Source organism: Perca fluviatilis, chromosome 23 (assembly GCF_010015445.1).
Source record: "Perca fluviatilis chromosome 23, GENO_Pfluv_1.0, whole genome shotgun sequence".
Classification (NCBI taxonomy): Eukaryota; Metazoa; Chordata; class Actinopteri; order Perciformes; family Percidae; genus Perca; species Perca fluviatilis.
The window spans coordinates 13,315,511-13,330,752 of NC_053134.1; the positions used below are offsets into that span (position 1 = coordinate 13,315,511).

The 15,242-nt window shown below is 40.6% G+C and overlaps 1 protein-coding gene across 12 annotated transcripts in view; it reads right to left on the reverse strand.

Moving 5' to 3' along the window:
• The window catches only part of cacna1c (calcium channel, voltage-dependent, L type, alpha 1C subunit), a 218,210-nt gene that overhangs the window by 189,259 nt on the left and 13,709 nt on the right, over positions 1 to 15,242 (reverse strand). The gene's annotated exons all lie outside the window — the stretch shown is intronic.

Genomic DNA, 15,242 nt, shown 5'->3' on the forward strand with positions numbered 1-15,242 from the left:
GCTCACTTGTCTCATGACCCTTGTCTTGTATGTTGTAGCGGTCCCGAGAGAGTCTCCCAATGGAAGATATTAAGCACCTTTTCACAGATACATCATCTAATCATAGAGCTAAATCATACTGAGAAGAAATTACATGCATGAACTATTGGCATCATTCATACACATAAATATATGTCAGTGGGTGTGTATATGAGAGACACTGTATGTCTGTGTGTGTCTGTGCAAGGTAACAAAAGGACTGAGCAATGCGACACGGTTCCCTGTGTCAGAGTTAATAACCCAACCCTGGTAATGGGCATAGAATATTGATGGAGAGGAAAATGGCCCCAAGCAGATCTCTGCTTCATTAGCAAAGACTAGGGGGACGGAAACAGAAAGTTCATAGCAAGGAGGAGAAAAGAGGAGACGGAACAGAGAAACGGGAGGAAGAGGCAAAAAAATGATCGTTCCTAACATCAGATGAGCAGACAGAAACAAAAAGAAGAAAAAGTGATCAGAAGGATAAGGAATAGATAGAGGGTCAGATGAAAATGAGGGACAAGGAAATTGTTTTGAATCACATGTGGGTTTTATAACAGCTTTCAGAAACCGAAGGATGTTGAATCACTCAATACATGAGTGACCATTAAACAGTTCCAGTAACAGATAGAAAAGCAGTTATGCCATTCTTTCCTGACTTGGTAGCAATTCATTATATTTAAGTGAGCTGACCCTTTATAGGTCTGAGCTGCATTCTGGCCTTGACTGTTAGAGATCAAACTATCAGGATGTTTCAACAATCACAATAAATCTCCAAGAAAAACATCTTCCTCCTCGTCCTCTCTCTTTCCCCCTCTCTCTTTTTCTCTGTCCCTGTTGGGACATAGTGTTTGTTTAGTGTGGTATCGCCATGGTTACCCGTCTGCCACGTTGAGGTAATGTCATTAATCATCAACTTTATCACACTGCAACCCAGACAGACGCATGCACGCAGGAGAACAACTATGACATTTTACACTGTCCACTGCTGAAAACACTGAAGGGAACGACGTTTGAAGATTAACCAGCAACAGTAAACAGGCTGAGGTGTGTATTTAACATGGTGACATGAAGGTAAGTCTGTGTCATCTCACACATATTCTCCTTATTTCTCTTCTCATCCCCTCTCTTTATCTCTCTCTGGCTTCATGATCATGTTCAATCTCTTTTGGTTGACATGACAACAGACGGTGTCGCGCCTCCTGTTCTGATGACATCACTACAGGCGCCAAGCCAAACCCTAAAAAAACTCTCTCTCTCTCTCTCTCTCTCTCTCTCTCTCTCTCTCTCTCTCTCTCTCTCTCTCTCTGACATATTAATATAGAATAAAAATCACAGATGTGAATAGGAGATGAGCTTGGGTAAAGGGTGGAGAGAGAAGACGAAAAAGAGAGAAGAATGCAGAGGATGAGTGAGAGAAAGACAAATAGCAATAGTTACATCTGAACTACCACCATGGCCAGGACAGGACTAATAATCTACAGCCATGCTTGCTGCTCAATGTACTAAATGCTAAAATTAGCATACTAACATGCTAAGAATGGCAATGCTAACTAAGGATCATCATCATCTTAGTTTAGCATGTTACCATGCTAACCTTTGCTAATAAGCAATTATTACTTTTGCAGGTTTTGGGCCATATATCAGAGTATTTGGCAAATGAAAACAATGACCTGATTATGGAGCTGGAGGAAATGTCACAGAATCACCAAAGGCAGTACAATTCGTCCTTTAGGTTCCTTGAATATCTGTTGTAAATACCATGGCAATCCACCCAAGAGTTGTCAAGATAGTTCACTCAAAACCACAAGAGTCAAAGGATCACCAAAGTTAGGATTCCTCCAATGGGAACCATGAATGTCTGTGCCAAATTGATTTGCAATCCATGTGATAGATATTTTAGTCTCAACCAGAGGGGTGGACTGACTGATCAACAGACAGACACTGCCATCCATAGAGCCACAAAAAGTCACACAAAAGCTTACACCAAGTTACACTAGCCATTTAAAAACCCCTCCTCTTTCTGGAGCTGGTTATAGACGCAGGTCTGAAAATGGAAACACACACACACACACACACACACACACACACACACACACACACACACACACACACACACACACACACACACACACACACACACACACACACACACACACACACACACACACACACACACACACACACAGAAGGAGTCCTATAACAAGCCTGTTTTAGCCATTATGACTCCAGAGTGTGAAAGTGAGTCTGGTCTTTGGGGAAGTGGACTGCTCTATACACACACACACACACACACACACACACACACACACACACACACACACACACACACACACACACACACACACACACACACACACACACACACACACACACACACACACACACACACACACACACAATGTGGTCTGTGGGGAAGTGGTCCATGGAGCACATGCATCAAGACTGGCCTAGATAGATGGGATAGTGGGACTCTTCTACACTCTTTTACACACATAGACAGTCAAGGACACTCTCATGGCCTATATAGTTGGGTAATTCATACTGGAACACCTTACCCTTTTCTTAATAAGAATAGAGGGATGGAGAGAAGAGAGAAAAAAAGAAAGGAAACCCATGCACCGGCAAATTTCGAGGAAAAAAGCGTCAGAGACATAAAGGTAGAAAGGAAAAGGACAGAAAGAGAGGAAAGATTAAATGGCCATTACAGTGTGAAAAGAAGAGGGAAGGAGACAAAAATTTAGGCAGATTTTTGAAGACTCGCCTTCTAAACTTAGTTTCATCCTCTCGAGTCCAGCCCTGGTCATTTTGGTAACAACCGAGGAGAAGAACAGAACAGAATACAACAAGAACCAGACAGAATAGACTGAACAGACCGACAGAAATAAAGAAACAGAGAAAGGCTAAACAAATAAAATGGTCAGACACATAAAGAGATCATAAACTCACTGTTTGAGTTTCTACCTTCTGGTGCTTGTTGCCATGGATACTATTCAATGTAATAACCAAGATAGCTTAATCAAGGTAACGACAGGTCACATCCCTCTGTGACATTTCTTTATGTTGTCTTTATTGGAGAGCCATACGCCAGCAGCAACCGAGACTTTAAAGGGACACTCAGCCAATGTTACACATGAGGATCAGATGACTGGTCATTAGGAAAAATACTCAGCCTGTGAAACCAGTTGTACAATGTCTCTGGAGGGACTTAAAATAACCTTAACCCTTATCATGGTTATCTCGGATTGGCTTGAGACTTGGCTTGAGACACAGAGTTTGGAGAATCTTTCTAACCTTATGTAGTGTTAATTTAAATTTCTAAATTATTTCTCAAAGCTGCACATTCAGTGGCTTGTCATGAGATACAGAGACCTGCAAGATGAACAGAATTATGCAACATCAAACAAAAATATTACAAGGTCGTCAGGGCATGATTACACCCTCTATAATGTCTTACATGAAAGAAGAGTCATGCTATTAATGGAAATGTCAATTTCTAATCAGAATCGATCAGCACACAACATACTTGCAGCATTTCTAAAGCAGCCCAAGAACACATAATCCGCACCTCACGATTTTCATCCAATGCCAACGTTCAATAGCAAGGCAGGTACCCTATAGTGTATGTAGCAATGTGCAAAGTAAGACCATGGAAGTCGGGGTGGCGTGCTAGACTTTCATGCAGGAGACTTCTTCAGGAGAGTTTCTTTCCTATGACAGACCTGCTAATAAAGTTTGTGTTCTTTCCATAACCTTTTCATGCCCTAAATTTAATGCAGAGTTTAAGCACAAAGCAAAAACTTAACGGTTACTTAAAAAACGGTACAGGATGTAAAAACAAAAAAACAACATTTTCACTGAATATAATTTGGGATTTTGCAGATGCACTGGGTTGTTCTAAAAAAGTCAAGTGTTACTTAACCTTTTCCTGTCTGTGTCTAAAATAAGAAAAGTTACAGAAAGTGCTTGGTGCCCTAGGCTACAACAGGCTTTTATTACCCACGATTCTTAGCTGCAAGAAGTCATTTGAGAGCTATAGGCCCTAGACACACACAGAGAAAAACGTGCCCAAACAAATGCGCATCCACACACACCCAGAGGCAGAAAAACACCCACAACCAAACACACAGAGGTACATCACTTCTCTCTTAGTTTAATCTATCTTGCCTGGGTGCTGCTGTCACCCAGCAGCATGAAGCTCACAACAGAGAGAGAGAGTGTTGTGTGTGTGTGTGTGTGTGTGTGTGTGTGTGTGTGTGTGTGTGTGTGTGTGTGTATAGGCCCATGGCGACAGACCACCTTCTCTGTACTGCAGCTATCCATCCATGACAAGCCCACAAGAGGCCCAACTAACAAGACTGCTGGAACAGAGAGCCTGATAGAAACACACTGCGTACATCACATGACTGTACATCCTTTTTGCTTCAACCCTCACTTCTTGTGAGACAAAAGTGCCAAAAAAACGGCAGAAGCAAGGCTGTGCGAGATATGTACTAGTAGGCCTAAGCAAGGGGACACTTATGGCATGGTTTGTTCAGGGAGCTTGGTGTGACGTTCCTTCCCATAGAGGAAGCAATACATTTTTTACATCTACAAATACAAGATGCTAAAAAGACACAAGAATTTTCAAACCATTTGAATGTTGTGTACAATCAGTCGCAGCTCGTTGGGCATAAAATACCTCATTCCATATCTTCAATATTACAAAATCCCTTATTCCCTGCTAGGACACCCAGGCTAAAAATATATGCACTCATGTACTACTGCAAAACGCTTCTGCTGTTCATAAAGGAGAATAATTTAGGGGTGCCTGGATAGCTGAACTTGTAGTGTGTGCACCCCATGTACAAAGGCTTGGTCCTTGTCGCAGCGGCCGCAGGTTCAACTCCGACCTTTGCTGCATGTCATTCCCTCTCTCTCTCTCTCCCCTTTCACATCTTCAGCTGTCCTACATAATAAATTCCCCAAAAATAACCTTAAAAAAATAGAATAATTTATGGTACGTCAATTAGGAAGGAGACAGTTGGAGTGACAATATTCTAACTTTCAATTAGCTGCTGGAGAGGTAAGATGTTAGCTGTCCAGACTTAGTTCCTCACTCACACACACACACACACACACACACACACACACACACACCTCTTGTCGTGAAGAAATCGGTAGTGTTCCAGCAGAGAGCCTGAGGGTGACTAACATTCCTCGCCCTCTGTTGTTCCCTCTCTTCCTTTTTTCTCCACTGAATCCATTTTACTCTTCCTTCTCCCTCTTTCAGAGCCTGAAAAGGTTGAAAAAGACAGAGCTCTCTCTACCTTTTCAGGCTCTGAAATTAGCCTCATGAAAAATAAATTGGGAGAGATGGTATGTCTTTTAGCTCATTTGCTTTAAGGCCTAAATACCTATTTCCTCAACCATCATCTTAATATAAGCAATTGGGTCCTACTGTACGTGAACACACGGTTTTCTGCCAACATTGGAGCAGTTTTGGTTGTTTCACATGAGAGATGTCTGGCTTGTTTTGTCTGTAAGTTTCTCAATGGTTTGAAGTGGGCGGATCTCAGCTGGAAAAAAAGTTCTGTCATAAATTTCCGTGCACCAAACGAGAAGAAAATCAATTTCTAGACTCTTGAAACTCATTTAAATTATGTAATCCACCACTGTCACCATCAAGCGTGCATTTATTAGTGTCACAGTTATTGTTACAATTAGGTTAAAGCAATGCCAAGTACATTGATCTTCAGTGTGATAGAATACAAAACAAAAAGCAATTTCAAGAGTCACCCAATTGAATAAACAGATGTCTGTCTGAAAGGCTGGGAGAATACATCTAAAACTCAGAGAATCTACAGCATGCATTGGAAATTGGTCAGTAGCAATTTAAAATATACATCAGTTGTGATTAATGAGATCAAACTTCCAAAACACCTGTAGAGTATCAGTGTAACAGTGAGGCGTTGGCATTGTCAGAGGTCAAACACGCTTCTGTATTCAATCGAGTCAAAGTGCTTCTTTGGAGAGGGAACACCTGAGTGATGGAATGAATGACAACTTTTGACAATTCGACATGTGTCAAGCTTGTTGAGTGCCGTCAAAATTAAAGTGATGTGTCTCAGGCGGACAGTGGACTCACAGTGGCCTTCACTGCATGTTTAAAACATCTTCATCATCTCTGTTGCATGTTACCCCCCGTCTGTCCTTCGGGTTATTATTTAGACTAATTGGCTAATTAAGATTCACAAGTATTCAGATGCCAAACTTTCTGTGCAGCTACAACATACACACCCAAGTGAAACACACACTTTCTCTTCCTTTTAATGCACACGGACGCACGCACACACACAAAAAACACAGGACAAGCTAAAAAGAAAAGAAAGGAAAAAGAAAAGTGGGATATGATCTAAAGTCTTTTATCATTCAAAGGTGAGCACCCACCTACGCTGCATGTCAACACAAGGTTCTGGGGTCTTTTAAAAGGCAGGGTTGGTAACATTTTCCAATATATACTTTTTTATATATTTTTTTAAATGGTCTTTACACCCTGAAAGCAATAAATAACTTATGGGCTCTGAAAAAGGAGTGAAAAATATCAAGTCATCTGTAGCTGCTGTAATCCTGTAAAAACTCCCACCAATTAAACCGAACTTGACCTTTTTTTTTAAGAACCAATAAAATGTACTCTACCCCTCCTTTGAACGAGGCCAAGTTCAGTGTGCATCGTCGCCGCTGGAGTTCCTCCAAGTCTGCTGAAGAATGGAGGAGAAACTCAGCAAAAGTTGCCGCTTCAGCGCTTACTTGCAACTGCCCGCCCTGCTAAAAAGGCAAAGAAAAGAGACTGAAGCCAAAAAAAGTGACGACTTAAAGGAGCTGTGGATACAGAGAGGTTGAACCAGAGTAAACATTGCCATTTGTTTTTATTGGTGGGGGGGGTGGGGGTGGGGCGATTTGTTGTTTTCAGAAAATCTCTAGCCAACATTTGCTATTTATGTTGTTAGTCATATTAGCCCAATGCTAACGTTAGCTTTCTTGTTGATCTAGGCTACTAGTAAACTACACTAGCTAATGTATGTTTACATATTCTTATCTAACAAAAAGCCTGTTTCACAAATGTGCTGATGCAGGGTCTGTGTTTTTTCTTCTTGTTATTATTATTTTGTAGTTATGACAAGGATAAGTTGACGTTGACACCGTGGAAACATGGATCGATGAGACCACCTCTGGACAAAGTTTTTATTACTATATGATATTTATTATTGTTTATATGAAAAATAAACACATGGGTTGTAACTATTTTAGTTGTAAGTAATTTATCTTTTTTTTATTTGAACAAAATATAAAAACCAAGTAAATTGTGTAGTTGTATGTAAAATAAAGTAGTTTTGATGCGTGGAATTGCGGTCCTTCTTCCGCTCTACTCTGAAGCAGAGCGCCGCCTCGCTTTGAAGTGGTGCTCGTGCACGTCTGTATGTGGGGGGGGATTGTTGAGGGCAGGGAGAGGGGTTAGACGAAGCCCAGAGGAGATGCTACTTTCAAATCTCGCTAGCTTTTCAACCTCACCAACCCTGCCTTTAAGTCCCCAGAACTATTTGGAAGGAACAAGAGGGTTAGACAAATGAGTCAGCTGACGTATACAGCACCATGACAGGATAAGTTGTGCTAGTGGTTGCAGGGGTAAACCACAGTTCAGCCTGCAGTTCAGCGTGCCTGCAAGTTTCAACTGAAAAACACTTGAAAATGGTCATAAATCGATATGAGAGTACTTCCTTGTTTTACGAATTAAGTGGTTGGTGTGTTGAAGCAGGCATGCTGTTGGTGTTCGGCCAATCAGTGACGGTCATCCCTGCAAACCCTACCACGAAGGTTCCTGTACTTTCAGAAAGTACTACCCTCCGATCGGAGACTTTTTGGGGGAAGTAATAAAGCCCCCAAAACTTTATTTAGACCCTGGTCCCTGTGGTCTAAATGCAACGAGTTCCTCAGAAGGTTTCTAGTTCCGGGGGAAAGTCCCTGCAATTGGGAAAGGGCTCCAGATTGTAATATAACATTTACAATCTAATGCACAAATTCCGTAGAATACAGTAAATGCTCCAACAAAATTGCTTTCCTTTTGGTGTTTCAAATGTTTTTTTCTATGTTTTTATGTTGTGTTTACAATAAAAATAAAAAGGCCAAAAAGTCTCTATTAAAGAACAGTGATAATGCTTTTTTTCAAACTCAGATTTGAATAGTTTGTACTGGAAGCACTGTTGCTGAATACATGAAAATGACAACACTTATTCAATTGCACCTGCGCATCATAACCTCACAACAAAACCACAACAACCAAAACAAAACCACCACAAGTACACAAGTAGTGATGTGACCCTAACCTAGTTTAGTAACAAAGACGCACAAAAGAGAACACAGAGAAACCATGGTTACCATTTCACGGCATCAAGCTCACACGGTTGAGCATTTCACATAAAAAAGATACAGTGGATTTATATAAGGCTATAAACCTAGATTTTCATATACGTTTACCCATTACAAAGCACATTGCTAACACTTCTATTGCCTACACATTTTTTTCTGCATACAGCACACTAGACAAGTTGTTCTTGTAAGTGATGGAGTTGTGGGTTGTCCACTTTGTGTTCTGCATTGTTCTGTGTGTTGAGCTTACAGCCTGCATGCCCCGTTGGGACCATAAATGGTGTATCATGCTTTTCTGTGGTAAGATCTACTTCAAGTGATCCAGACTGTTACAATAAAGGCAGGCAGATGTACTGATTAATTCATAGAGGAAAGGAAATGTCGTCTCACTGAATGATAAACCCTGAAATGAACTAAAGAAAGAGAACAAATTATCGACTTTGTGAGACGGCGAGAGATTGAAGGGAAGAGAGGACGGACAAGATAGAGACAGAGTGAAGGACATGCATGGCTGGAGATGAATAATATAGACTGCCTTCTACTCTTGTCATCTCTGTGCGCAGAAACCGTTGCATCATTTTAACGTAGCAGGATAGGAAGCACACTCTGGACAGCCTCTAAACACACATGGAACATTCCTTAGGAAGGTCATCGGGTTCATGTGATGTAAACAACATTTAAGACTGAAATATTTAACAGGTTTCGATATATCCATGCGAGAGCGTAACATTGGTTTCATGAGTTGGGGGGGGCAGAATGATATTAGAATAAAACCCTGAAAATAATGCTATATATGTATTATATACAATCCTATTTATATACGAGTAATATAGATAAATAATGCCGCATGTCTATACATTTCAAGAAATTGGTTATCAAGCTTTCATTATAAAGGTACTCTTACAAAAGAATTTGTTATACCTAACCATTTAGTTAAAAAAATGTTTTAGGATAAACGTAACCTTGTAGCATATTGAAGTGCATATGTTATAACTGATGTTCTGCAAAAAGGGCCACCTACTCCTGCTTATGAGGCTTATTGCTGTGAGCTCATTGTAGTAATTCAAGGCGATCTACAGCAGAGTATCAATACTTTTATCAACTCAAAACTCAAACTAAACCGAGACTGTAAATTTGGGTGGAAATTATGCCCTTGTATCCTTGTGGGTGGAAAGATCCTGCAAATTGAACTTGATGAGTCTACCCCACAACATTCTTTTTCTGCAATGTTCTTCAGAGGATATGATTTAGGGGTTACTTTAGGTGAATGATGAGAGACGGAGAATGTGAAGTTAAAAAAAAGGGAGGTGGGGGGGGGAGTATGAGGTGGAGAAAGAAAGGGAGAGAGAGAGTATAAAAGATGATGCTACAGGTCTAGAGTCATTATTTCCACTGGTGGCTTCAGCCAGATCAATAGACTAGGAGATTGTGTGTGTGTGTGTGTGTGTGTGTGTGTGTGTGTGTGTGTGTGTGTGTGGTGTGTGTGTGTGTGTGTGTGTGTGTCTCCAATCTCCGCTCAGTTTGGACATGTGCTTATGTGTCCTACCTCTCTAACACACACACACACACACACACACAGATGAAGGCAGCCAAGCAGGCACAATGTATATGGGCAGGCGGCCAATTGCAACTCTCTCTCTCTTTCACACACACACACACACACACACACACACACACACACACACACACACACACACACACACACACACGCACGCACACACACAGGCACGCACACACACACACACACACGCACACGCACACGGTGGGGCCGGTGTTGGCATATTGTCCCACCAGAAATGAAGACGGAGGCCAGATAGCACTAAGAGCAGAGGACAGCCTCTGGATAGATTTCCAATACGCAACCAGAGGCTTAAGCAAGACAGAGTCACGGATAATCCTCCCTCCTTCTCCTCCTCCTGAGCTCCCTCACTTCTCTTTCAATCCCTCTGGCCCACCCTCTGAGTCTGTTTCTCGCTCATTTCATCCCTTTATTCCTCTCTCTTACAGTTACCTCTTTTCTCTCCTTTGGTTGCCTCCATTTGCTTCTTTCTGTCCCTCTGTTTCCTTGCCAGCCTGTTTTTAACTCTGTCCTTCTCTTCTTTCTCCACGCCACTTTTTTCTCTTCTTTCTCCAATGTCTCTTCCTTTATACCCTTTAATGCAATCTGTCGTTCTGTTCTCCTATTTCTCCTACAATTAGCACCTCCCTTCTTTCTTCCCCTCCATGTGCCTTATTTGTCACTCAGATGGTGTTTTATGTTAAAGAACAGCTGTTGTTGAGTCACATCCTTAAAGTTAAAGCCATGACACACTCTGAGGGCACTGATATAAACTTCTTCAATGCTGATTGGCCTTTAATGGCTCATTACATTCTCAGCTACAGCTGCTACAACCTTGCTGTGACTAAGACATCTTTAATCACACATATAGGGTAGCTTCTGTATTCTGACCCTATACATGTATTGTGCAGAAGTACTGACAGTGTAAGTGTTTCACTGCCTTTTCTCCTTGTGTCCCATTTAATACAAAGCAATGCTTATTTGAGACACCTCATCACATGGTTTATAAGTCGTGAGAAGTGCTCAGGAGATGCTAAACTATACAGTATTTCACAAGAAGGGTTTTATAGAGCTTTTGCCTGCTGCGACCGAAAATGAAAAGGATGATAGCAGTGAGTCTGAACAGTGAAATTCAAGACAAAGCTTCTGTGTAACACAACACATGCTCTTTTTTAGCAAGCTGGAGTAAAGTCTAACCATATCACTTAAAAAAAAAAAAATACTAAATGAACAACTACTAAACCCCAATTCCTCTGGTAATGCAGCTCAGTGGCCAGCAGCAGAAGACACTGTTTGAATGAATTTGAGAGACAGTAAAGTTGGGAAAGAGCAGGAAGGTGGTTCTGTTACTCACAGACACAAATGTACTAATAGAAATGAATAGACATGCACGCACACTTCCTTGTGTGTGAAAGCAAATGCAAGTTCAACTGGCTGGCTTTTGTTTGGCGAGTGAGGGTGGGGGTAAAGGGGATATTGTATGATCAAAATGTGTCATATTTGACTGCAACACACAAACAAGAAGGGTTGTTTATTTGTTTGGGTTCACTGCCCGAAATGTCCATCTTAAAATTGTTAATGAATCTAGCAAGGGTTCTTAAGATTGTTTATTCAAATGTCAGGGTGTTAAAGAAAGTTCATTCATTGAAGATAACATCTGATTACAAAAGGCTTTAGGCTCAAATTAAATTAAGTTACCTCACTGTTGTTGTCTCTAAGCCAAAAGAAGACCACATAATACCATGTAAACAAACATTAAGGGACGCATTGCAGAGTAAATGAGTCAGGTATGGTGCTATTTTTGCACCATACCTGACTCATTTACTCTGCAATGTGTCCCTTAATGCTCATCAATGTAACATATGCAGACTTAGGCTAAATGATTTTTTTTTTTATTATTTTTAAAAGAAGAAAAGCTATAGCCATATTACAATACAAAGTCCGCCAAAAGCTATACAATGCAGCCTGATATTGAGAAACAACTGGATTGACTAATGGTGGCTTGGTGCTTAATTGCTCAGAATTCCATCTATGTCAAGCGTACTGATAGATGGCTTAGCTCGCTTAGCTGTTTCCCTGCCCCTGTGGATTCAAATGAAAACACATTTAAAAGAAATACTTGATTAGTGTTGTCTCTATTTATAGAAGGCAACAACTTTGCCACTTGCAGTTGATCTGGTTTCACATATTAAATCAATTGGAATCTCTTAATTATAATCATCTTTCGCTGTGTTTTTTTTTTTTTACATGCTCTTCAACAGTTGCTTGTGTGAGCATAGTGCAACCCCTTTGCAGACACATAACAACAGCTCTGTGTGAGAAGCTACACATAAAGTGGTGTTGCCACATGTCTTTTGAGGTGACTTCAATGGAATCATTGAGCATATCAAGTCGAGTCATTAGAGTGAGGTGATTTGGCAGGTGGCCAGCACCCCAGTGTAACAATCGGAAACCAATTAATATCCCTGACGGAGGTATCATGCTTCTGGCATAATGCCCTCAGGGAAAATAAACTCACTGATTACACTGCTGTAAACTGCTGCTGTAATGAGCATTGTTGTGTGTGTGTGTGTTCCAATTTCCCTGTTCTACATGCAATGACATGAGATGCCACAGGTGTGCATTAGTTTCAATGCACACATCATTTATTCATTTACAGTATTTAAGACAAGTCTGTGACTCAGGTCATGTTTAGAATAGAATAGAATTTTTATTGTGATTGTTTGGCAACAACGAAACACAGTTTAGCAGCTCTCAGTTTGACAGTATAAATAACAAATAAACAGAGAAAAATAAAAAATATAAAATTTAAATAGTAAAATATAAGAATTACAAACAAAATATAAAAGTAAGTAAAATTTGAATATTGAAATATAAAAATCAAGATAAACAAACATTTATTTACATATACAGTACAATGTTATTGCACTTGTAAAAAGTATGAGGTTATTGCGCTACAGACTCTGGCTTTATTGTACATAAGTGCTTCTGCTGGTGCATGCGTTTCTGTGTGTGTTTTAAAGACACAGGCACAACTATTCATTATTAAGTAGATGCAGTATAATTGGTACATTCAGCGTACATTAGCATTCTGAGCAATCATGTGTTACATCAACTCTGTTTGAATTGCAGAGTGGATGTAAAGATGGAGAGTAACTGATACTGGAGAGAAAATGTTATACCAACAACAAAAGCTGTTTTGGGGTATCAGGAAGTGTAAGATAAAGCCTCAGAATATAAGACAACTTCTGCTCTATTTTTTTTATTTTTGTGTATATGCAGGAATTTTTGTCCCTGAATCCCTCAAGGAAAATGTGTCTTTCCTTTTGCCTCCATCGATGGAGAGAAGAGAGCTCAGGGTCGGCTACAGAACAGCGTCTAAGAAGTTGGTAGGGCTTCACTGTCTTGGCCAAACACTGGAAGGTATCTCTAATAACTACACTGTGTTGTTATCTTTCATCTGCAGGAAACTCATTAAGTGGCTCCTGTAATATCCAACTCCATTCTCCACCTCACTACTTCCCTTAACAAATGAAAAAGAATAATAATAATATAGGTCACATTTAACAGAATACAATTAATTTATGTTAACATGGTATGCTATTACTTGCATACCGTGCAACTGGATGCTTGTAATGTTGGTGCTCTTGTATTAATTAGAGCTTACTCAATATCATAGATCAGCTAAAAACCTGAGCTGTAACACATGAACACAATTATTGGAGCAAAGCAGGATACCAACAGTGATACGTCAGTGCCAATGTCTGTCTTTGTAACTCTTCAATAGCTGTCATGTAGCTGTCAATAGATAGACGAATGAGGGATGAACTGTCCAAGGTGCTGAAACACCACCCAAGTAGACTTCAGCATGAGATACATTTGTTACAAATGTCACAATAACTGGGCCTAAACTTATCAAAGATAAGAAAAAAGTTAAAAAGCGGATTCAGACATGAATCTTGAAAATTGACATTAAATAAAGATATTTTATTCAGTTCTACTGGAGAAGTGTGTATTCACTTTGACTTGAACAGTCAAGTCAAGTGCGTATCTCAAAATAGATAAATGAAACAAACACTGTGCATCTACATGCCTTTTCTAGGATCTACCTGTAATGTTTTGCTGTTTTGCGCTGTAGCCCTTTGCTGTAAACTCACACTAAGGCTGAACTACTTTCTGCTCTGGCATTTGAATTCATTTATTAACCTTTTGGGTGGCTTTGTGGACCAATCGCCTACAAGACGGTAGCAATAACTTTGCACTTATAGGTTCAATCTATTCTTAAATAATAATAAAAAGCTTAATCAACCATTAAGATCTACTTGATTCATCAAGTTATTCTTCTATATATGACGATTGTGATGATGATAATAAATAATCCATTACTTCTTTGGATAACTTGGACTAAAAGGCCCTTTTCGATAATAATAGATTAAGATGACATCATGGCAATCAATGTGAACTGTCTCACAGACTGCACACACACACACACACACACACACACACACACACACACACACACACACACACACACACACACACACACACACACACACACACACACACACACACACACACACACACACACACACACCTGCCCTCCATGATGATGCCATTGTGTTTGAGCTGCCTATCATCAAACTATGTGAACATGACCGCAGCTTCTGTAGTTATCACTCAACCTATGCTTAGTTGCTTGGAACAAACTGTTGGTGAATGTGCGTCGCTGCGACACAGAGGCACACACACACACACACACACACACACACACACACACACACACACACACACACACACACACACACACACACACACACACACACACACACATACACATACACATACACACACACACACACATACACACACACACACACACACACACACACACACACACACACACATAGCCTACATTGCATACACACATACACCGCCAACCCTCTCCTCATCCCCTGTTGCTATGGAACCTGTCGCCAAGGCAGAGAGGTACGTGGTTGTGATGGCAGTGGTGGACGAAGGAGACGACGATGATGATGATGCTCATAAAGATGATAATGGTGAACGGATAAATAACCCCTTTCCTGAATTACAAGGTCCGGCCGGCTATAAACCAATGCGTTGCTGGGCTTTGCTCTCTGCAACGTGGGTGGAAGGAGCGACGCGTAATACTGCGCAATGCAAACAGACCCTTTCCTCTCCGTCAAACAAACCACAGCCCTGGATTTCCATTCACGCTCTGCATGTGTTGCCTTTTAAACAC